The sequence below is a fragment of the Ambystoma mexicanum genome, chromosome 4p, assembly GCF_040938575.1.
Source record: "Ambystoma mexicanum isolate Mex_15411 chromosome 4p, UKY_AmexF1_1, whole genome shotgun sequence".
NCBI classification, from domain to species: Eukaryota; Metazoa; Chordata; class Amphibia; order Caudata; family Ambystomatidae; genus Ambystoma; species Ambystoma mexicanum.
Window position 1 is genome coordinate 783,961,923 of NC_090927.1, and position 18,194 is coordinate 783,980,116.

An 18,194-nucleotide genomic window follows, 5' to 3' on the forward strand; every position below is an offset into this window, starting at 1 on the left:
AGACTTGGGCGATTCTTGAAAAAGAAGAGCACACACGGCAAAATATATCTGTACTTATGCAAATTATTTTTTTTATTTATTTATTTTTTTTTTTCCCTTTCTTCCTTCTTTTTTGTTTAGATGTCCTGTTGAACATTCCGTGTCTTGGAGCAAGTTGTCGGAAGGAAAAAAGTCTGCCGTTTGGCTCCTTTTTCAGGGGAGCCGCCAGCCAGCCAGCCAGCCAGCCAGCCAGCCAGCCAGCCAGCCAGCCGGAGGAGGAGGAGAGCATGGGGGACACTGTCCTTGCCCTGCTTCCTTCCTTCCTTCCTTCCTCGCCCCTGCCGGCCCCGAACGGCCACGAACGGCCAAGCCTTATCTAAGGTGGGCGCTCGGAGGAGCCTGCCCCCCGGGCAGCTCGGGGTGACTTTGGGCCCTGGCAGCGAGGCTGCTGGAGATGTGGGGGCGGAGCCATGCAAAAACGGACCCGGGGCTGCTGGTCTTTCATGCAAACGCACGCTAGGCCCGGCCGCCTCCGAGGTGCCTGGGAGTCTACGGCAGAGGGCGACTCCGAGTCAGCGGGGGAGCTGCCGAGCAGCGCTCTTTCCGACGGACCCTTTCGGGGCATCGCTTCTCGGCCTTTTGGCTAAGATCAAGTGTAGTATCTGTTCTTATCAGTTTAATATCTGATACGTCCTCTATCTGGGGACCATAAATTGATTTTTGGAACAGGGAGATGGAATGGGAGCTTGCTCTGTCCACTCCACGCATCAACCTGGTATTGCAGTACCTCCAGGACTGGTGCACTTCCCCACTCGGGGAAAACAAAGCTGTCAAAAAGAAAGACTTGGGCGATTCTTGAAAAAGAAGAGCACACACGGCAAAATATATCTGTACTTATGCAAATTATTTTTTTTATTTATTTATTTTTTTTTTTCCCTTTCTTCCTTCTTTTTTGTTTAGATGTCCTGTTGAACATTCCGTGTCTTGGAGCAAGTTGTCGGAAGGAAAAAAGTCTGCCGTTTGGCTCCTTTTTCAGGGGAGCCGCCAGCCAGCCAGCCAGCCAGCCAGCCAGCCAGCCAGCCAGCCAGCCAGCCGGAGGAGGAGGAGAGCATGGGGGACACTGTCCTTGCCCTGCTTCCTTCCTTCCTTCCTTCCTCGCCCCTGCCGGCCCCGAACGGCCACGAACGGCCAAGCCTTATCTAAGGTGGGCGCTCGGAGGAGCCTGCCCCCCGGGCAGCTCGGGGTGACTTTGGGCCCTGGCAGCGAGGCTGCTGGAGATGTGGGGGCGGAGCCATGCAAAAACGGACCCGGGGCTGCTGGTCTTTCATGCAAACGCACGCTAGGCCCGGCCGCCTCCGAGGTGCCTGGGAGTCTACGGCAGAGGGCGACTCCGAGTCAGCGGGGGAGCTGCCGAGCAGCGCTCTTTCCGACGGACCCTTTCGGGGCATCGCTTCTCGGCCTTTTGGCTAAGATCAAGTGTAGTATCTGTTCTTATCAGTTTAATATCTGATACGTCCTCTATCTGGGGACCATATATTAAATTGATTTTTGGAACAGGGAGATGGAATGGGAGCTTGCTCTGTCCACTCCACGCATCAACCTGGTATTGCAGTACCTCCAGGACTGGTGCACTTCCCCACTCGGGGAAAACAAAGCTGTCAAAAAGAAAGACTTGGGCGATTCTTGAAAAAGAAGAGCACACACGGCAAAATATATCTGTACTTATGCAAATTATTTTTTTTATTTATTTATTTTTTTTTTTCCCTTTCTTCCTTCTTTTTTGTTTAGATGTCCTGTTGAACATTCCGTGTCTTGGAGCAAGTTGTCGGAAGGAAAAAAGTCTGCCGTTTGGCTCCTTTTTCAGGGGAGCCGCCAGCCAGCCAGCCAGCCAGCCAGCCAGCCAGCCAGCCAGCCAGCCAGCCGGAGGAGGAGGAGAGCATGGGGGACACTGTCCTTGCCCTGCTTCCTTCCTTCCTTCCTTCCTCGCCCCTGCCGGCCCCGAACGGCCACGAACGGCCAAGCCTTATCTAAGGTGGGCGCTCGGAGGAGCCTGCCCCCCGGGCAGCTCGGGGTGACTTTGGGCCCTGGCAGCGAGGCTGCTGGAGATGTGGGGGCGGAGCCATGCAAAAACGGACCCGGGGCTGCTGGTCTTTCATGCAAACGCACGCTAGGCCCGGCCGCCTCCGAGGTGCCTGGGAGTCTACGGCAGAGGGCGACTCCGAGTCAGCGGGGGAGCTGCCGAGCAGCGCTCTTTCCGACGGACCCTTTCGGGGCATCGCTTCTCGGCCTTTTGGCTAAGATCAAGTGTAGTATCTGTTCTTATCAGTTTAATATCTGATACGTCCTCTATCTGGGGACCATATATTAAATTGATTTTTGGAACAGGGAGATGGAATGGGAGCTTGCTCTGTCCACTCCACGCATCAACCTGGTATTGCAGTACCTCCAGGACTGGTGCACTTCCCCACTCGGGGAAAACAAAGCTGTCAAAAAGAAAGACTTGGGCGATTCTTGAAAAAGAAGAGCACACACGGCAAAATATATCTGTACTTATGCAAATTATTTTTTTTATTTATTTATTTTTTTTTTTCCCTTTCTTCCTTCTTTTTTGTTTAGATGTCCTGTTGAACATTCCGTGTCTTGGAGCAAGTTGTCGGAAGGAAAAAAGTCTGCCGTTTGGCTCCTTTTTCAGGGGAGCCGCCAGCCAGCCAGCCAGCCAGCCAGCCAGCCAGCCAGCCAGCCAGCCAGCCGGAGGAGGAGGAGAGCATGGGGGACACTGTCCTTGCCCTGCTTCCTTCCTTCCTTCCTTCCTCGCCCCTGCCGGCCCCGAACGGCCACGAACGGCCAAGCCTTATCTAAGGTGGGCGCTCGGAGGAGCCTGCCCCCCGGGCAGCTCGGGGTGACTTTGGGCCCTGGCAGCGAGGCTGCTGGAGATGTGGGGGCGGAGCCATGCAAAAACGGACCCGGGGCTGCTGGTCTTTCATGCAAACGCACGCTAGGCCCGGCCGCCTCCGAGGTGCCTGGGAGTCTACGGCAGAGGGCGACTCCGAGTCAGCGGGGGAGCTGCCGAGCAGCGCTCTTTCCGACGGACCCTTTCGGGGCATCGCTTCTCGGCCTTTTGGCTAAGATCAAGTGTAGTATCTGTTCTTATCAGTTTAATATCTGATACGTCCTCTATCTGGGGACCATATATTAAATTGATTTTTGGAACAGGGAGATGGAATGGGAGCTTGCTCTGTCCACTCCACGCATCAACCTGGTATTGCAGTACCTCCAGGACTGGTGCACTTCCCCACTCGGGGAAAACAAAGCTGTCAAAAAGAAAGACTTGGGCGATTCTTGAAAAAGAAGAGCACACACGGCAAAATATATCTGTACTTATGCAAATTATTTTTTTTATTTATTTATTTTTTTTTTTCCCTTTCTTCCTTCTTTTTTGTTTAGATGTCCTGTTGAACATTCCGTGTCTTGGAGCAAGTTGTCGGAAGGAAAAAAGTCTGCCGTTTGGCTCCTTTTTCAGGGGAGCCGCCAGCCAGCCAGCCAGCCAGCCAGCCAGCCAGCCAGCCAGCCAGCCAGCCGGAGGAGGAGGAGAGCATGGGGGACACTGTCCTTGCCCTGCTTCCTTCCTTCCTTCCTTCCTCGCCCCTGCCGGCCCCGAACGGCCACGAACGGCCAAGCCTTATCTAAGGTGGGCGCTCGGAGGAGCCTGCCCCCCGGGCAGCTCGGGGTGACTTTGGGCCCTGGCAGCGAGGCTGCTGGAGATGTGGGGGCGGAGCCATGCAAAAACGGACCCGGGGCTGCTGGTCTTTCATGCAAACGCACGCTAGGCCCGGCCGCCTCCGAGGTGCCTGGGAGTCTACGGCAGAGGGCGACTCCGAGTCAGCGGGGGAGCTGCCGAGCAGCGCTCTTTCCGACGGACCCTTTCGGGGCATCGCTTCTCGGCCTTTTGGCTAAGATCAAGTGTAGTATCTGTTCTTATCAGTTTAATATCTGATACGTCCTCTATCTGGGGACCATATATTAAATTGATTTTTGGAACAGGGAGATGGAATGGGAGCTTGCTCTGTCCACTCCACGCATCAACCTGGTATTGCAGTACCTCCAGGACTGGTGCACTTCCCCACTCGGGGAAAACAAAGCTGTCAAAAAGAAAGACTTGGGCGATTCTTGAAAAAGAAGAGCACACACGGCAAAATATATCTGTACTTATGCAAATTATTTTTTTTATTTATTTATTTTTTTTTTTCCCTTTCTTCCTTCTTTTTTGTTTAGATGTCCTGTTGAACATTCCGTGTCTTGGAGCAAGTTGTCGGAAGGAAAAAAGTCTGCCGTTTGGCTCCTTTTTCAGGGGAGCCGCCAGCCAGCCAGCCAGCCAGCCAGCCAGCCAGCCAGCCAGCCAGCCAGCCGGAGGAGGAGGAGAGCATGGGGGACACTGTCCTTGCCCTGCTTCCTTCCTTCCTTCCTTCCTCGCCCCTGCCGGCCCCGAACGGCCACGAACGGCCAAGCCTTATCTAAGGTGGGCGCTCGGAGGAGCCTGCCCCCCGGGCAGCTCGGGGTGACTTTGGGCCCTGGCAGCGAGGCTGCTGGAGATGTGGGGGCGGAGCCATGCAAAAACGGACCCGGGGCTGCTGGTCTTTCATGCAAACGCACGCTAGGCCCGGCCGCCTCCGAGGTGCCTGGGAGTCTACGGCAGAGGGCGACTCCGAGTCAGCGGGGGAGCTGCCGAGCAGCGCTCTTTCCGACGGACCCTTTCGGGGCATCGCTTCTCGGCCTTTTGGCTAAGATCAAGTGTAGTATCTGTTCTTATCAGTTTAATATCTGATACGTCCTCTATCTGGGGACCATATATTAAATTGATTTTTGGAACAGGGAGATGGAATGGGAGCTTGCTCTGTCCACTCCACGCATCAACCTGGTATTGCAGTACCTCCAGGACTGGTGCACTTCCCCACTCGGGGAAAACAAAGCTGTCAAAAAGAAAGACTTGGGCGATTCTTGAAAAAGAAGAGCACACACGGCAAAATATATCTGTACTTATGCAAATTATTTTTTTTATTTATTTATTTTTTTTTTTCCCTTTCTTCCTTCTTTTTTGTTTAGATGTCCTGTTGAACATTCCGTGTCTTGGAGCAAGTTGTCGGAAGGAAAAAAGTCTGCCGTTTGGCTCCTTTTTCAGGGGACGCCAGCCAGCCAGCCAGCCAGCCAGCCAGCCAGCCAGCCAGCCAGCCAGCCGGAGGAGGAGGAGAGCATGGGGGACACTGTCCTTGCCCTGCTTCCTTCCTTCCTTCCTTCCTCGCCCCTGCCGGCCCCGAACGGCCACGAACGGCCAAGCCTTATCTAAGGTGGGCGCTCGGAGGAGCCTGCCCCCCGGGCAGCTCGGGGTGACTTTGGGCCCTGGCAGCGAGGCTGCTGGAGATGTGGGGGCGGAGCCATGCAAAAACGGACCCGGGGCTGCTGGTCTTTCATGCAAACGCACGCTAGGCCCGGCCGCCTCCGAGGTGCCTGGGAGTCTACGGCAGAGGGCGACTCCGAGTCAGCGGGGGAGCTGCCGAGCAGCGCTCTTTCCGACGGACCCTTTCGGGGCATCGCTTCTCGGCCTTTTGGCTAAGATCAAGTGTAGTATCTGTTCTTATCAGTTTAATATCTGATACGTCCTCTATCTGGGGACCATATATTAAATTGATTTTTGGAACAGGGAGATGGAATGGGAGCTTGCTCTGTCCACTCCACGCATCAACCTGGTATTGCAGTACCTCCAGGACTGGTGCACTTCCCCACTCGGGGAAAACAAAGCTGTCAAAAAGAAAGACTTGGGCGATTCTTGAAAAAGAAGAGCACACACGGCAAAATATATCTGTACTTATGCAAATTATTTTTTTTATTTATTTATTTTTTTTTTTCCCTTTCTTCCTTCTTTTTTGTTTAGATGTCCTGTTGAACATTCCGTGTCTTGGAGCAAGTTGTCGGAAGGAAAAAAGTCTGCCGTTTGGCTCCTTTTTCAGGGGAGCCGCCAGCCAGCCAGCCAGCCAGCCAGCCAGCCAGCCAGCCAGCCAGCCAGCCGGAGGAGGAGGAGAGCATGGGGGACACTGTCCTTGCCCTGCTTCCTTCCTTCCTTCCTTCCTCGCCCCTGCCGGCCCCGAACGGCCACGAACGGCCAAGCCTTATCTAAGGTGGGCGCTCGGAGGAGCCTGCCCCCCGGGCAGCTCGGGGTGACTTTGGGCCCTGGCAGCGAGGCTGCTGGAGATGTGGGGGCGGAGCCATGCAAAAACGGACCCGGGGCTGCTGGTCTTTCATGCAAACGCACGCTAGGCCCGGCCGCCTCCGAGGTGCCTGGGAGTCTACGGCAGAGGGCGACTCCGAGTCAGCGGGGGAGCTGCCGAGCAGCGCTCTTTCCGACGGACCCTTTCGGGGCATCGCTTCTCGGCCTTTTGGCTAAGATCAAGTGTAGTATCTGTTCTTATCAGTTTAATATCTGATACGTCCTCTATCTGGGGACCATATATTAAATTGATTTTTGGAACAGGGAGATGGAATGGGAGCTTGCTCTGTCCACTCCACGCATCAACCTGGTATTGCAGTACCTCCAGGACTGGTGCACTTCCCCACTCGGGGAAAACAAAGCTGTCAAAAAGAAAGACTTGGGCGATTCTTGAAAAAGAAGAGCACACACGGCAAAATATATCTGTACTTATGCAAATTATTTTTTTTATTTATTTATTTTTTTTTTTCCCTTTCTTCCTTCTTTTTTGTTTAGATGTCCTGTTGAACATTCCGTGTCTTGGAGCAAGTTGTCGGAAGGAAAAAAGTCTGCCGTTTGGCTCCTTTTTCAGGGGAGCCGCCAGCCAGCCAGCCAGCCAGCCAGCCAGCCAGCCAGCCAGCCAGCCAGCCGGAGGAGGAGGAGAGCATGGGGGACACTGTCCTTGCCCTGCTTCCTTCCTTCCTTCCTTCCTCGCCCCTGCCGGCCCCGAACGGCCACGAACGGCCAAGCCTTATCTAAGGTGGGCGCTCGGAGGAGCCTGCCCCCCGGGCAGCTCGGGGTGACTTTGGGCCCTGGCAGCGAGGCTGCTGGAGATGTGGGGGCGGAGCCATGCAAAAACGGACCCGGGGCTGCTGGTCTTTCATGCAAACGCACGCTAGGCCCGGCCGCCTCCGAGGTGCCTGGGAGTCTACGGCAGAGGGCGACTCCGAGTCAGCGGGGGAGCTGCCGAGCAGCGCTCTTTCCGACGGACCCTTTCGGGGCATCGCTTCTCGGCCTTTTGGCTAAGATCAAGTGTAGTATCTGTTCTTATCAGTTTAATATCTGATACGTCCTCTATCTGGGGACCATATATTAAATTGATTTTTGGAACAGGGAGATGGAATGGGAGCTTGCTCTGTCCACTCCACGCATCAACCTGGTATTGCAGTACCTCCAGGACTGGTGCACTTCCCCACTCGGGGAAAACAAAGCTGTCAAAAAGAAAGACTTGGGCGATTCTTGAAAAAGAAGAGCACACACGGCAAAATATATCTGTACTTATGCAAATTATTTTTTTTATTTATTTATTTTTTTTTTTCCCTTTCTTCCTTCTTTTTTGTTTAGATGTCCTGTTGAACATTCCGTGTCTTGGAGCAAGTTGTCGGAAGGAAAAAAGTCTGCCGTTTGGCTCCTTTTTCAGGGGAGCCGCCAGCCAGCCAGCCAGCCAGCCAGCCAGCCAGCCAGCCAGCCAGCCAGCCGGAGGAGGAGGAGAGCATGGGGGACACTGTCCTTGCCCTGCTTCCTTCCTTCCTTCCTTCCTCGCCCCTGCCGGCCCCGAACGGCCACGAACGGCCAAGCCTTATCTAAGGTGGGCGCTCGGAGGAGCCTGCCCCCCGGGCAGCTCGGGGTGACTTTGGGCCCTGGCAGCGAGGCTGCTGGAGATGTGGGGGCGGAGCCATGCAAAAACGGACCCGGGGCTGCTGGTCTTTCATGCAAACGCACGCTAGGCCCGGCCGCCTCCGAGGTGCCTGGGAGTCTACGGCAGAGGGCGACTCCGAGTCAGCGGGGGAGCTGCCGAGCAGCGCTCTTTCCGACGGACCCTTTCGGGGCATCGCTTCTCGGCCTTTTGGCTAAGATCAAGTGTAGTATCTGTTCTTATCAGTTTAATATCTGATACGTCCTCTATCTGGGGACCATATATTAAATTGATTTTTGGAACAGGGAGATGGAATGGGAGCTTGCTCTGTCCACTCCACGCATCAACCTGGTATTGCAGTACCTCCAGGACTGGTGCACTTCCCCACTCGGGGAAAACAAAGCTGTCAAAAAGAAAGACTTGGGCGATTCTTGAAAAAGAAGAGCACACACGGCAAAATATATCTGTACTTATGCAAATTATTTTTTTTATTTATTTATTTTTTTTTTTCCCTTTCTTCCTTCTTTTTTGTTTAGATGTCCTGTTGAACATTCCGTGTCTTGGAGCAAGTTGTCGGAAGGAAAAAAGTCTGCCGTTTGGCTCCTTTTTCAGGGGAGCCGCCAGCCAGCCAGCCAGCCAGCCAGCCAGCCAGCCAGCCAGCCAGCCAGCCGGAGGAGGAGGAGAGCATGGGGGACACTGTCCTTGCCCTGCTTCCTTCCTTCCTTCCTTCCTCGCCCCTGCCGGCCCCGAACGGCCACGAACGGCCAAGCCTTATCTAAGGTGGGCGCTCGGAGGAGCCTGCCCCCCGGGCAGCTCGGGGTGACTTTGGGCCCTGGCAGCGAGGCTGCTGGAGATGTGGGGGCGGAGCCATGCAAAAACGGACCCGGGGCTGCTGGTCTTTCATGCAAACGCACGCTAGGCCCGGCCGCCTCCGAGGTGCCTGGGAGTCTACGGCAGAGGGCGACTCCGAGTCAGCGGGGGAGCTGCCGAGCAGCGCTCTTTCCGACGGACCCTTTCGGGGCATCGCTTCTCGGCCTTTTGGCTAAGATCAAGTGTAGTATCTGTTCTTATCAGTTTAATATCTGATACGTCCTCTATCTGGGGACCATATATTAAATTGATTTTTGGAACAGGGAGATGGAATGGGAGCTTGCTCTGTCCACTCCACGCATCAACCTGGTATTGCAGTACCTCCAGGACTGGTGCACTTCCCCACTCGGGGAAAACAAAGCTGTCAAAAAGAAAGACTTGGGCGATTCTTGAAAAAGAAGAGCACACACGGCAAAATATATCTGTACTTATGCAAATTATTTTTTTTATTTATTTATTTTTTTTTTTCCCTTTCTTCCTTCTTTTTTGTTTAGATGTCCTGTTGAACATTCCGTGTCTTGGAGCAAGTTGTCGGAAGGAAAAAAGTCTGCCGTTTGGCTCCTTTTTCAGGGGAGCCGCCAGCCAGCCAGCCAGCCAGCCAGCCAGCCAGCCAGCCAGCCAGCCAGCCGGAGGAGGAGGAGAGCATGGGGGACACTGTCCTTGCCCTGCTTCCTTCCTTCCTTCCTTCCTCGCCCCTGCCGGCCCCGAACGGCCACGAACGGCCAAGCCTTATCTAAGGTGGGCGCTCGGAGGAGCCTGCCCCCCGGGCAGCTCGGGGTGACTTTGGGCCCTGGCAGCGAGGCTGCTGGAGATGTGGGGGCGGAGCCATGCAAAAACGGACCCGGGGCTGCTGGTCTTTCATGCAAACGCACGCTAGGCCCGGCCGCCTCCGAGGTGCCTGGGAGTCTACGGCAGAGGGCGACTCCGAGTCAGCGGGGGAGCTGCCGAGCAGCGCTCTTTCCGACGGACCCTTTCGGGGCATCGCTTCTCGGCCTTTTGGCTAAGATCAAGTGTAGTATCTGTTCTTATCAGTTTAATATCTGATACGTCCTCTATCTGGGGACCATATATTAAATTGATTTTTGGAACAGGGAGATGGAATGGGAGCTTGCTCTGTCCACTCCACGCATCAACCTGGTATTGCAGTACCTCCAGGACTGGTGCACTTCCCCACTCGGGGAAAACAAAGCTGTCAAAAAGAAAGACTTGGGCGATTCTTGAAAAAGAAGAGCACACACGGCAAAATATATCTGTACTTATGCAAATTATTTTTTTTATTTATTTATTTTTTTTTTTCCCTTTCTTCCTTCTTTTTTGTTTAGATGTCCTGTTGAACATTCCGTGTCTTGGAGCAAGTTGTCGGAAGGAAAAAAGTCTGCCGTTTGGCTCCTTTTTCAGGGGAGCCGCCAGCCAGCCAGCCAGCCAGCCAGCCAGCCAGCCAGCCAGCCAGCCAGCCGGAGGAGGAGGAGAGCATGGGGGACACTGTCCTTGCCCTGCTTCCTTCCTTCCTTCCTTCCTCGCCCCTGCCGGCCCCGAACGGCCACGAACGGCCAAGCCTTATCTAAGGTGGGCGCTCGGAGGAGCCTGCCCCCCGGGCAGCTCGGGGTGACTTTGGGCCCTGGCAGCGAGGCTGCTGGAGATGTGGGGGCGGAGCCATGCAAAAACGGACCCGGGGCTGCTGGTCTTTCATGCAAACGCACGCTAGGCCCGGCCGCCTCCGAGGTGCCTGGGAGTCTACGGCAGAGGGCGACTCCGAGTCAGCGGGGGAGCTGCCGAGCAGCGCTCTTTCCGACGGACCCTTTCGGGGCATCGCTTCTCGGCCTTTTGGCTAAGATCAAGTGTAGTATCTGTTCTTATCAGTTTAATATCTGATACGTCCTCTATCTGGGGACCATATATTAAATTGATTTTTGGAACAGGGAGATGGAATGGGAGCTTGCTCTGTCCACTCCACGCATCAACCTGGTATTGCAGTACCTCCAGGACTGGTGCACTTCCCCACTCGGGGAAAACAAAGCTGTCAAAAAGAAAGACTTGGGCGATTCTTGAAAAAGAAGAGCACACACGGCAAAATATATCTGTACTTATGCAAATTATTTTTTTTATTTATTTATTTTTTTTTTTCCCTTTCTTCCTTCTTTTTTGTTTAGATGTCCTGTTGAACATTCCGTGTCTTGGAGCAAGTTGTCGGAAGGAAAAAAGTCTGCCGTTTGGCTCCTTTTTCAGGGGAGCCGCCAGCCAGCCAGCCAGCCAGCCAGCCAGCCAGCCAGCCAGCCAGCCAGCCGGAGGAGGAGGAGAGCATGGGGGACACTGTCCTTGCCCTGCTTCCTTCCTTCCTTCCTTCCTCGCCCCTGCCGGCCCCGAACGGCCACGAACGGCCAAGCCTTATCTAAGGTGGGCGCTCGGAGGAGCCTGCCCCCCGGGCAGCTCGGGGTGACTTTGGGCCCTGGCAGCGAGGCTGCTGGAGATGTGGGGGCGGAGCCATGCAAAAACGGACCCGGGGCTGCTGGTCTTTCATGCAAACGCACGCTAGGCCCGGCCGCCTCCGAGGTGCCTGGGAGTCTACGGCAGAGGGCGACTCCGAGTCAGCGGGGGAGCTGCCGAGCAGCGCTCTTTCCGACGGACCCTTTCGGGGCATCGCTTCTCGGCCTTTTGGCTAAGATCAAGTGTAGTATCTGTTCTTATCAGTTTAATATCTGATACGTCCTCTATCTGGGGACCATATATTAAATTGATTTTTGGAACAGGGAGATGGAATGGGAGCTTGCTCTGTCCACTCCACGCATCAACCTGGTATTGCAGTACCTCCAGGACTGGTGCACTTCCCCACTCGGGGAAAACAAAGCTGTCAAAAAGAAAGACTTGGGCGATTCTTGAAAAAGAAGAGCACACACGGCAAAATATATCTGTACTTATGCAAATTATTTTTTTTATTTATTTATTTTTTTTTTTCCCTTTCTTCCTTCTTTTTTGTTTAGATGTCCTGTTGAACATTCCGTGTCTTGGAGCAAGTTGTCGGAAGGAAAAAAGTCTGCCGTTTGGCTCCTTTTTCAGGGGAGCCGCCAGCCAGCCAGCCAGCCAGCCAGCCAGCCAGCCAGCCAGCCAGCCAGCCGGAGGAGGAGGAGAGCATGGGGGACACTGTCCTTGCCCTGCTTCCTTCCTTCCTTCCTTCCTCGCCCCTGCCGGCCCCGAACGGCCACGAACGGCCAAGCCTTATCTAAGGTGGGCGCTCGGAGGAGCCTGCCCCCCGGGCAGCTCGGGGTGACTTTGGGCCCTGGCAGCGAGGCTGCTGGAGATGTGGGGGCGGAGCCATGCAAAAACGGACCCGGGGCTGCTGGTCTTTCATGCAAACGCACGCTAGGCCCGGCCGCCTCCGAGGTGCCTGGGAGTCTACGGCAGAGGGCGACTCCGAGTCAGCGGGGGAGCTGCCGAGCAGCGCTCTTTCCGACGGACCCTTTCGGGGCATCGCTTCTCGGCCTTTTGGCTAAGATCAAGTGTAGTATCTGTTCTTATCAGTTTAATATCTGATACGTCCTCTATCTGGGGACCATATATTAAATTGATTTTTGGAACAGGGAGATGGAATGGGAGCTTGCTCTGTCCACTCCACGCATCAACCTGGTATTGCAGTACCTCCAGGACTGGTGCACTTCCCCACTCGGGGAAAACAAAGCTGTCAAAAAGAAAGACTTGGGCGATTCTTGAAAAAGAAGAGCACACACGGCAAAATATATCTGTACTTATGCAAATTATTTTTTTTATTTATTTATTTTTTTTTTTCCCTTTCTTCCTTCTTTTTTGTTTAGATGTCCTGTTGAACATTCCGTGTCTTGGAGCAAGTTGTCGGAAGGAAAAAAGTCTGCCGTTTGGCTCCTTTTTCAGGGGAGCCGCCAGCCAGCCAGCCAGCCAGCCAGCCAGCCAGCCAGCCAGCCAGCCAGCCGGAGGAGGAGGAGAGCATGGGGGACACTGTCCTTGCCCTGCTTCCTTCCTTCCTTCCTTCCTCGCCCCTGCCGGCCCCGAACGGCCACGAACGGCCAAGCCTTATCTAAGGTGGGCGCTCGGAGGAGCCTGCCCCCCGGGCAGCTCGGGGTGACTTTGGGCCCTGGCAGCGAGGCTGCTGGAGATGTGGGGGCGGAGCCATGCAAAGGGCTGCTGGTCTTTCATGCAAACGCACGCTAGGCCCGGCCGCCTCCGAGGTGCCTGGGAGTCTACGGCAGAGGGCGACTCCGAGTCAGCGGGGGAGCTGCCGAGCAGCGCTCTTTCCGACGGACCCTTTCGGGGCATCGCTTCTCGGCCTTTTGGCTAAGATCAAGTGTAGTATCTGTTCTTATCAGTTTAATATCTGATACGTCCTCTATCTGGGGACCATATATTAAATTGATTTTTGGAACAGGGAGATGGAATGGGAGCTTGCTCTGTCCACTCCACGCATCAACCTGGTATTGCAGTACCTCCAGGACTGGTGCACTTCCCCACTCGGGGAAAACAAAGCTGTCAAAAAGAAAGACTTGGGCGATTCTTGAAAAAGAAGAGCACACACGGCAAAATATATCTGTACTTATGCAAATTATTTTTTTTATTTATTTATTTTTTTTTTTCCCTTTCTTCCTTCTTTTTTGTTTAGATGTCCTGTTGAACATTCCGTGTCTTGGAGCAAGTTGTCGGAAGGAAAAAAGTCTGCCGTTTGGCTCCTTTTTCAGGGGAGCCGCCAGCCAGCCAGCCAGCCAGCCAGCCAGCCAGCCAGCCAGCCAGCCAGCCGGAGGAGGAGGAGAGCATGGGGGACACTGTCCTTGCCCTGCTTCCTTCCTTCCTTCCTTCCTCGCCCCTGCCGGCCCCGAACGGCCACGAACGGCCAAGCCTTATCTAAGGTGGGCGCTCGGAGGAGCCTGCCCCCCGGGCAGCTCGGGGTGACTTTGGGCCCTGGCAGCGAGGCTGCTGGAGATGTGGGGGCGGAGCCATGCAAAAACGGACCCGGGGCTGCTGGTCTTTCATGCAAACGCACGCTAGGCCCGGCCGCCTCCGAGGTGCCTGGGAGTCTACGGCAGAGGGCGACTCCGAGTCAGCGGGGGAGCTGCCGAGCAGCGCTCTTTCCGACGGACCCTTTCGGGGCATCGCTTCTCGGCCTTTTGGCTAAGATCAAGTGTAGTATCTGTTCTTATCAGTTTAATATCTGATACGTCCTCTATCTGGGGACCATATATTAAATTGATTTTTGGAACAGGGAGATGGAATGGGAGCTTGCTCTGTCCACTCCACGCATCAACCTGGTATTGCAGTACCTCCAGGACTGGTGCACTTCCCCACTCGGGGAAAACAAAGCTGTCAAAAAGAAAGACTTGGGCGATTCTTGAAAAAGAAGAGCACACACGGCAAAATATATCTGTACTTATGCAAATTATTTTTTTTATTTATTTATTTTTTTTTTTCCCTTTCTTCCTTCTTTTTTGTTTAGATGTCCTGTTGAACATTCCGTGTCTTGGAGCAAGTTGTCGGAAGGAAAAAAGTCTGCCGTTTGGCTCCTTTTTCAGGGGAGCCGCCAGCCAGCCAGCCAGCCAGCCAGCCAGCCAGCCAGCCAGCCAGCCAGCCGGAGGAGGAGGAGAGCATGGGGGACACTGTCCTTGCCCTGCTTCCTTCCTTCCTTCCTTCCTCGCCCCTGCCGGCCCCGAACGGCCACGAACGGCCAAGCCTTATCTAAGGTGGGCGCTCGGAGGAGCCTGCCCCCCGGGCAGCTCGGGGTGACTTTGGGCCCTGGCAGCGAGGCTGCTGGAGATGTGGGGGCGGAGCCATGCAAAAACGGACCCGGGGCTGCTGGTCTTTCATGCAAACGCACGCTAGGCCCGGCCGCCTCCGAGGTGCCTGGGAGTCTACGGCAGAGGGCGACTCCGAGTCAGCGGGGGAGCTGCCGAGCAGCGCTCTTTCCGACGGACCCTTTCGGGGCATCGCTTCTCGGCCTTTTGGCTAAGATCAAGTGTAGTATCTGTTCTTATCAGTTTAATATCTGATACGTCCTCTATCTGGGGACCATATATTAAATTGATTTTTGGAACAGGGAGATGGAATGGGAGCTTGCTCTGTCCACTCCACGCATCAACCTGGTATTGCAGTACCTCCAGGACTGGTGCACTTCCCCACTCGGGGAAAACAAAGCTGTCAAAAAGAAAGACTTGGGCGATTCTTGAAAAAGAAGAGCACACACGGCAAAATATATCTGTACTTATGCAAATTATTTTTTTTATTTATTTATTTTTTTTTTTCCCTTTCTTCCTTCTTTTTTGTTTAGATGTCCTGTTGAACATTCCGTGTCTTGGAGCAAGTTGTCGGAAGGAAAAAAGTCTGCCGTTTGGCTCCTTTTTCAGGGGAGCCGCCAGCCAGCCAGCCAGCCAGCCAGCCAGCCAGCCAGCCAGCCAGCCAGCCGGAGGAGGAGGAGAGCATGGGGGACACTGTCCTTGCCCTGCTTCCTTCCTTCCTTCCTTCCTCGCCCCTGCCGGCCCCGAACGGCCACGAACGGCCAAGCCTTATCTAAGGTGGGCGCTCGGAGGAGCCTGCCCCCCGGGCAGCTCGGGGTGACTTTGGGCCCTGGCAGCGAGGCTGCTGGAGATGTGGGGGCGGAGCCATGCAAAAACGGACCCGGGGCTGCTGGTCTTTCATGCAAACGCACGCTAGGCCCGGCCGCCTCCGAGGTGCCTGGGAGTCTACGGCAGAGGGCGACTCCGAGTCAGCGGGGGAGCTGCCGAGCAGCGCTCTTTCCGACGGACCCTTTCGGGGCATCGCTTCTCGGCCTTTTGGCTAAGATCAAGTGTAGTATCTGTTCTTATCAGTTTAATATCTGATACGTCCTCTATCTGGGGACCATATATTAAATTGATTTTTGGAACAGGGAGATGGAATGGGAGCTTGCTCTGTCCACTCCACGCATCAACCTGGTATTGCAGTACCTCCAGGACTGGTGCACTTCCCCACTCGGGGAAAACAAAGCTGTCAAAAAGAAAGACTTGGGCGATTCTTGAAAAAGAAGAGCACACACGGCAAAATATATCTGTACTTATGCAAATTATTTTTTTTATTTATTTATTTTTTTTTTTCCCTTTCTTCCTTCTTTTTTGTTTAGATGTCCTGTTGAACATTCCGTGTCTTGGAGCAAGTTGTCGGAAGGAAAAAAGTCTGCCGTTTGGCTCCTTTTTCAGGGGAGCCGCCAGCCAGCCAGCCAGCCAGCCAGCCAGCCAGCCAGCCAGCCAGCCAGCCGGAGGAGGAGGAGAGCATGGGGGACACTGTCCTTGCCCTGCTTCCTTCCTTCCTTCCTTCCTCGCCCCTGCCGGCCCCGAACGGCCACGAACGGCCAAGCCTTATCTAAGGTGGGCGCTCGGAGGAGCCTGCCCCCCGGGCAGCTCGGGGTGACTTTGGGCCCTGGCAGCGAGGCTGCTGGAGATGTGGGGGCGGAGCCATGCAAAAACGGACCCGGGGCTGCTGGTCTTTCATGCAAACGCACGCTAGGCCCGGCCGCCTCCGAGGTGCCTGGGAGTCTACGGCAGAGGGCGACTCCGAGTCAGCGGGGGAGCTGCCGAGCAGCGCTCTTTCCGACGGACCCTTTCGGGGCATCGCTTCTCGGCCTTTTGGCTAAGATCAAGTGTAGTATCTGTTCTTATCAGTTTAATATCTGATACGTCCTCTATCTGGGGACCATATATTAAATTGATTTTTGGAACAGGGAGATGGAATGGGAGCTTGCTCTGTCCACTCCACGCATCAACCTGGTATTGCAGTACCTCCAGGACTGGTGCACTTCCCCACTCGGGGAAAACAAAGCTGTCAAAAAGAAAGACTTGGGCGATTCTTGAAAAAGAAGAGCACACACGGCAAAATATATCTGTACTTATGCAAATTATTTTTTTTATTTATTTATTTTTTTTTTTCCCTTTCTTCCTTCTTTTTTGTTTAGATGTCCTGTTGAACATTCCGTGTCTTGGAGCAAGTTGTCGGAAGGAAAAAAGTCTGCCGTTTGGCTCCTTTTTCAGGGGAGCCGCCAGCCAGCCAGCCAGCCAGCCAGCCAGCCAGCCAGCCAGCCAGCCGGAGGAGGAGGAGAGCATGGGGGACACTGTCCTTGCCCTGCTTCCTTCCTTCCTTCCTTCCTCGCCCCTGCCGGCCCCGAACGGCCACGAACGGCCAAGCCTTATCTAAGGTGGGCGCTCGGAGGAGCCTGCCCCCCGGGCAGCTCGGGGTGACTTTGGGCCCTGGCAGCGAGGCTGCTGGAGATGTGGGGGCGGAGCCATGCAAAAACGGACCCGGGGCTGCTGGTCTTTCATGCAAACGCACGCTAGGCCCGGCCGCCTCCGAGGTGCCTGGGAGTCTACGGCAGAGGGCGACTCCGAGTCAGCGGGGGAGCTGCCGAGCAGCGCTCTTTCCGACGGACCCTTTCGGGGCATCGCTTCTCGGCCTTTTGGCTAAGATCAAGTGTAGTATCTGTTCTTATCAGTTTAATATCTGATACGTCCTCTATCTGGGGACCATATATTAAATTGATTTTTGGAACAGGGAGATGGAATGGGAGCTTGCTCTGTCCACTCCACGCATCAACCTGGTATTGCAGTACCTCCAGGACTGGTGCACTTCCCCACTCGGGGAAAACAAAGCTGTCAAAAAGAAAGACTTGGGCGATTCTTGAAAAAGAAGAGCACACACGGCAAAATATATCTGTACTTATGCAAATTATTTTTTTTATTTATTTATTTTTTTTTTTCCCTTTCTTCCTTCTTTTTTGTTTAGATGTCCTGTTGAACATTCCGTGTCTTGGAGCAAGTTGTCGGAAGGAAAAAAGTCTGCCGTTTGGCTCCTTTTTCAGGGGAGCCGCCAGCCAGCCAGCCAGCCAGCCAGCCAGCCAGCCAGCCAGCCAGCCGGAGGAGGAGGAGAGCATGGGGGACACTGTCCTTGCCCTGCTTCCTTCCTTCCTTCCTTCCTCGCCCCTGCCGGCCCCGAACGGCCACGAACGGCCAAGCCTTATCTAAGGTGGGCGCTCGGAGGAGCCTGCCCCCCGGGCAGCTCGGGGTGACTTTGGGCCCTGGCAGCGAGGCTGCTGGAGATGTGGGGGCGGAGCCATGCAAAAACGGACCCGGGGCTGCTGGTCTTTCATGCAAACGCACGCTAGGCCCGGCCGCCTCCGAGGTGCCTGGGAGTCTACGGCAGAGGGCGACTCCGAGTCAGCGGGGGAGCTGCCGAGCAGCGCTCTTTCCGACGGACCCTTTCGGGGCATCGCTTCTCGGCCTTTTGGCTAAGATCAAGTGTAGTATCTGTTCTTATCAGTTTAATATCTGATACGTCCTCTATCTGGGGACCATATATTAAATTGATTTTTGGAACAGGGAGATGGAATGGGAGCTTGCTCTGTCCACTCCACGCATCAACCTGGTATTGCAGTACCTCCAGGACTGGTGCACTTCCCCACTCGGGGAAAACAAAGCTGTCAAAAAGAAAGACTTG

The 18,194-nt window shown here is 54.6% G+C and overlaps 22 non-coding genes across 22 annotated transcripts; all 22 read left to right on the forward strand.

Annotated features, from left to right (window-relative positions):
* The first annotated feature begins 602 nt into the window (after positions 1-602).
* LOC138460343 (U2 spliceosomal RNA) lies at positions 603-788 on the forward strand. Its single transcript, XR_011263112.1, has one exon. It is a non-coding gene; the product is annotated as a U2 spliceosomal RNA (small nuclear RNA).
* A 637-nt stretch (positions 789-1,425) lies between these two features.
* On the forward strand, positions 1,426-1,616 carry LOC138460080 (U2 spliceosomal RNA). The gene has a single exon (XR_011262849.1). It is a non-coding gene; the product is annotated as a U2 spliceosomal RNA (small nuclear RNA).
* Positions 1,617-2,253: 637 nt separating this feature from the next.
* LOC138460082 (U2 spliceosomal RNA) lies at positions 2,254-2,444 on the forward strand. Its single transcript, XR_011262850.1, has one exon. It is a non-coding gene; the product is annotated as a U2 spliceosomal RNA (small nuclear RNA).
* Positions 2,445-3,081: 637 nt separating this feature from the next.
* LOC138460083 (U2 spliceosomal RNA) lies at positions 3,082-3,272 on the forward strand. The gene has a single exon (XR_011262851.1). It is a non-coding gene; the product is annotated as a U2 spliceosomal RNA (small nuclear RNA).
* A 637-nt stretch (positions 3,273-3,909) lies between these two features.
* On the forward strand, positions 3,910-4,100 carry LOC138460084 (U2 spliceosomal RNA). Its single transcript, XR_011262852.1, has one exon. It is a non-coding gene; the product is annotated as a U2 spliceosomal RNA (small nuclear RNA).
* A 637-nt stretch (positions 4,101-4,737) lies between these two features.
* Positions 4,738-4,928, forward strand: LOC138460086 (U2 spliceosomal RNA). Its single transcript, XR_011262855.1, has one exon. It is a non-coding gene; the product is annotated as a U2 spliceosomal RNA (small nuclear RNA).
* Positions 4,929-5,563: 635 nt separating this feature from the next.
* On the forward strand, positions 5,564-5,754 carry LOC138460087 (U2 spliceosomal RNA). Its single transcript, XR_011262856.1, has one exon. It is a non-coding gene; the product is annotated as a U2 spliceosomal RNA (small nuclear RNA).
* Positions 5,755-6,391: 637 nt separating this feature from the next.
* Positions 6,392-6,582, forward strand: LOC138460088 (U2 spliceosomal RNA). The gene has a single exon (XR_011262857.1). It is a non-coding gene; the product is annotated as a U2 spliceosomal RNA (small nuclear RNA).
* A 637-nt stretch (positions 6,583-7,219) lies between these two features.
* LOC138460089 (U2 spliceosomal RNA) lies at positions 7,220-7,410 on the forward strand. The gene has a single exon (XR_011262858.1). It is a non-coding gene; the product is annotated as a U2 spliceosomal RNA (small nuclear RNA).
* Positions 7,411-8,047: 637 nt separating this feature from the next.
* On the forward strand, positions 8,048-8,238 carry LOC138460090 (U2 spliceosomal RNA). The gene has a single exon (XR_011262859.1). It is a non-coding gene; the product is annotated as a U2 spliceosomal RNA (small nuclear RNA).
* A 637-nt stretch (positions 8,239-8,875) lies between these two features.
* LOC138460093 (U2 spliceosomal RNA) lies at positions 8,876-9,066 on the forward strand. Its single transcript, XR_011262861.1, has one exon. It is a non-coding gene; the product is annotated as a U2 spliceosomal RNA (small nuclear RNA).
* Positions 9,067-9,703: 637 nt separating this feature from the next.
* Positions 9,704-9,894, forward strand: LOC138460094 (U2 spliceosomal RNA). The gene has a single exon (XR_011262862.1). It is a non-coding gene; the product is annotated as a U2 spliceosomal RNA (small nuclear RNA).
* A 637-nt stretch (positions 9,895-10,531) lies between these two features.
* On the forward strand, positions 10,532-10,722 carry LOC138460095 (U2 spliceosomal RNA). Its single transcript, XR_011262863.1, has one exon. It is a non-coding gene; the product is annotated as a U2 spliceosomal RNA (small nuclear RNA).
* Positions 10,723-11,359: 637 nt separating this feature from the next.
* Positions 11,360-11,550, forward strand: LOC138460096 (U2 spliceosomal RNA). Its single transcript, XR_011262864.1, has one exon. It is a non-coding gene; the product is annotated as a U2 spliceosomal RNA (small nuclear RNA).
* Positions 11,551-12,187: 637 nt separating this feature from the next.
* On the forward strand, positions 12,188-12,378 carry LOC138460097 (U2 spliceosomal RNA). The gene has a single exon (XR_011262866.1). It is a non-coding gene; the product is annotated as a U2 spliceosomal RNA (small nuclear RNA).
* Positions 12,379-13,005: 627 nt separating this feature from the next.
* LOC138460098 (U2 spliceosomal RNA) lies at positions 13,006-13,196 on the forward strand. Its single transcript, XR_011262867.1, has one exon. It is a non-coding gene; the product is annotated as a U2 spliceosomal RNA (small nuclear RNA).
* A 637-nt stretch (positions 13,197-13,833) lies between these two features.
* Positions 13,834-14,024, forward strand: LOC138460099 (U2 spliceosomal RNA). The gene has a single exon (XR_011262868.1). It is a non-coding gene; the product is annotated as a U2 spliceosomal RNA (small nuclear RNA).
* Positions 14,025-14,661: 637 nt separating this feature from the next.
* On the forward strand, positions 14,662-14,852 carry LOC138460100 (U2 spliceosomal RNA). The gene has a single exon (XR_011262869.1). It is a non-coding gene; the product is annotated as a U2 spliceosomal RNA (small nuclear RNA).
* A 637-nt stretch (positions 14,853-15,489) lies between these two features.
* LOC138460101 (U2 spliceosomal RNA) lies at positions 15,490-15,680 on the forward strand. The gene has a single exon (XR_011262870.1). It is a non-coding gene; the product is annotated as a U2 spliceosomal RNA (small nuclear RNA).
* Positions 15,681-16,317: 637 nt separating this feature from the next.
* LOC138460102 (U2 spliceosomal RNA) lies at positions 16,318-16,508 on the forward strand. The gene has a single exon (XR_011262871.1). It is a non-coding gene; the product is annotated as a U2 spliceosomal RNA (small nuclear RNA).
* Positions 16,509-17,141: 633 nt separating this feature from the next.
* Positions 17,142-17,332, forward strand: LOC138460105 (U2 spliceosomal RNA). The gene has a single exon (XR_011262873.1). It is a non-coding gene; the product is annotated as a U2 spliceosomal RNA (small nuclear RNA).
* Positions 17,333-17,965: 633 nt separating this feature from the next.
* On the forward strand, positions 17,966-18,156 carry LOC138460106 (U2 spliceosomal RNA). Its single transcript, XR_011262874.1, has one exon. It is a non-coding gene; the product is annotated as a U2 spliceosomal RNA (small nuclear RNA).
* The last annotated feature ends 38 nt before the right edge of the window (positions 18,157-18,194 follow it).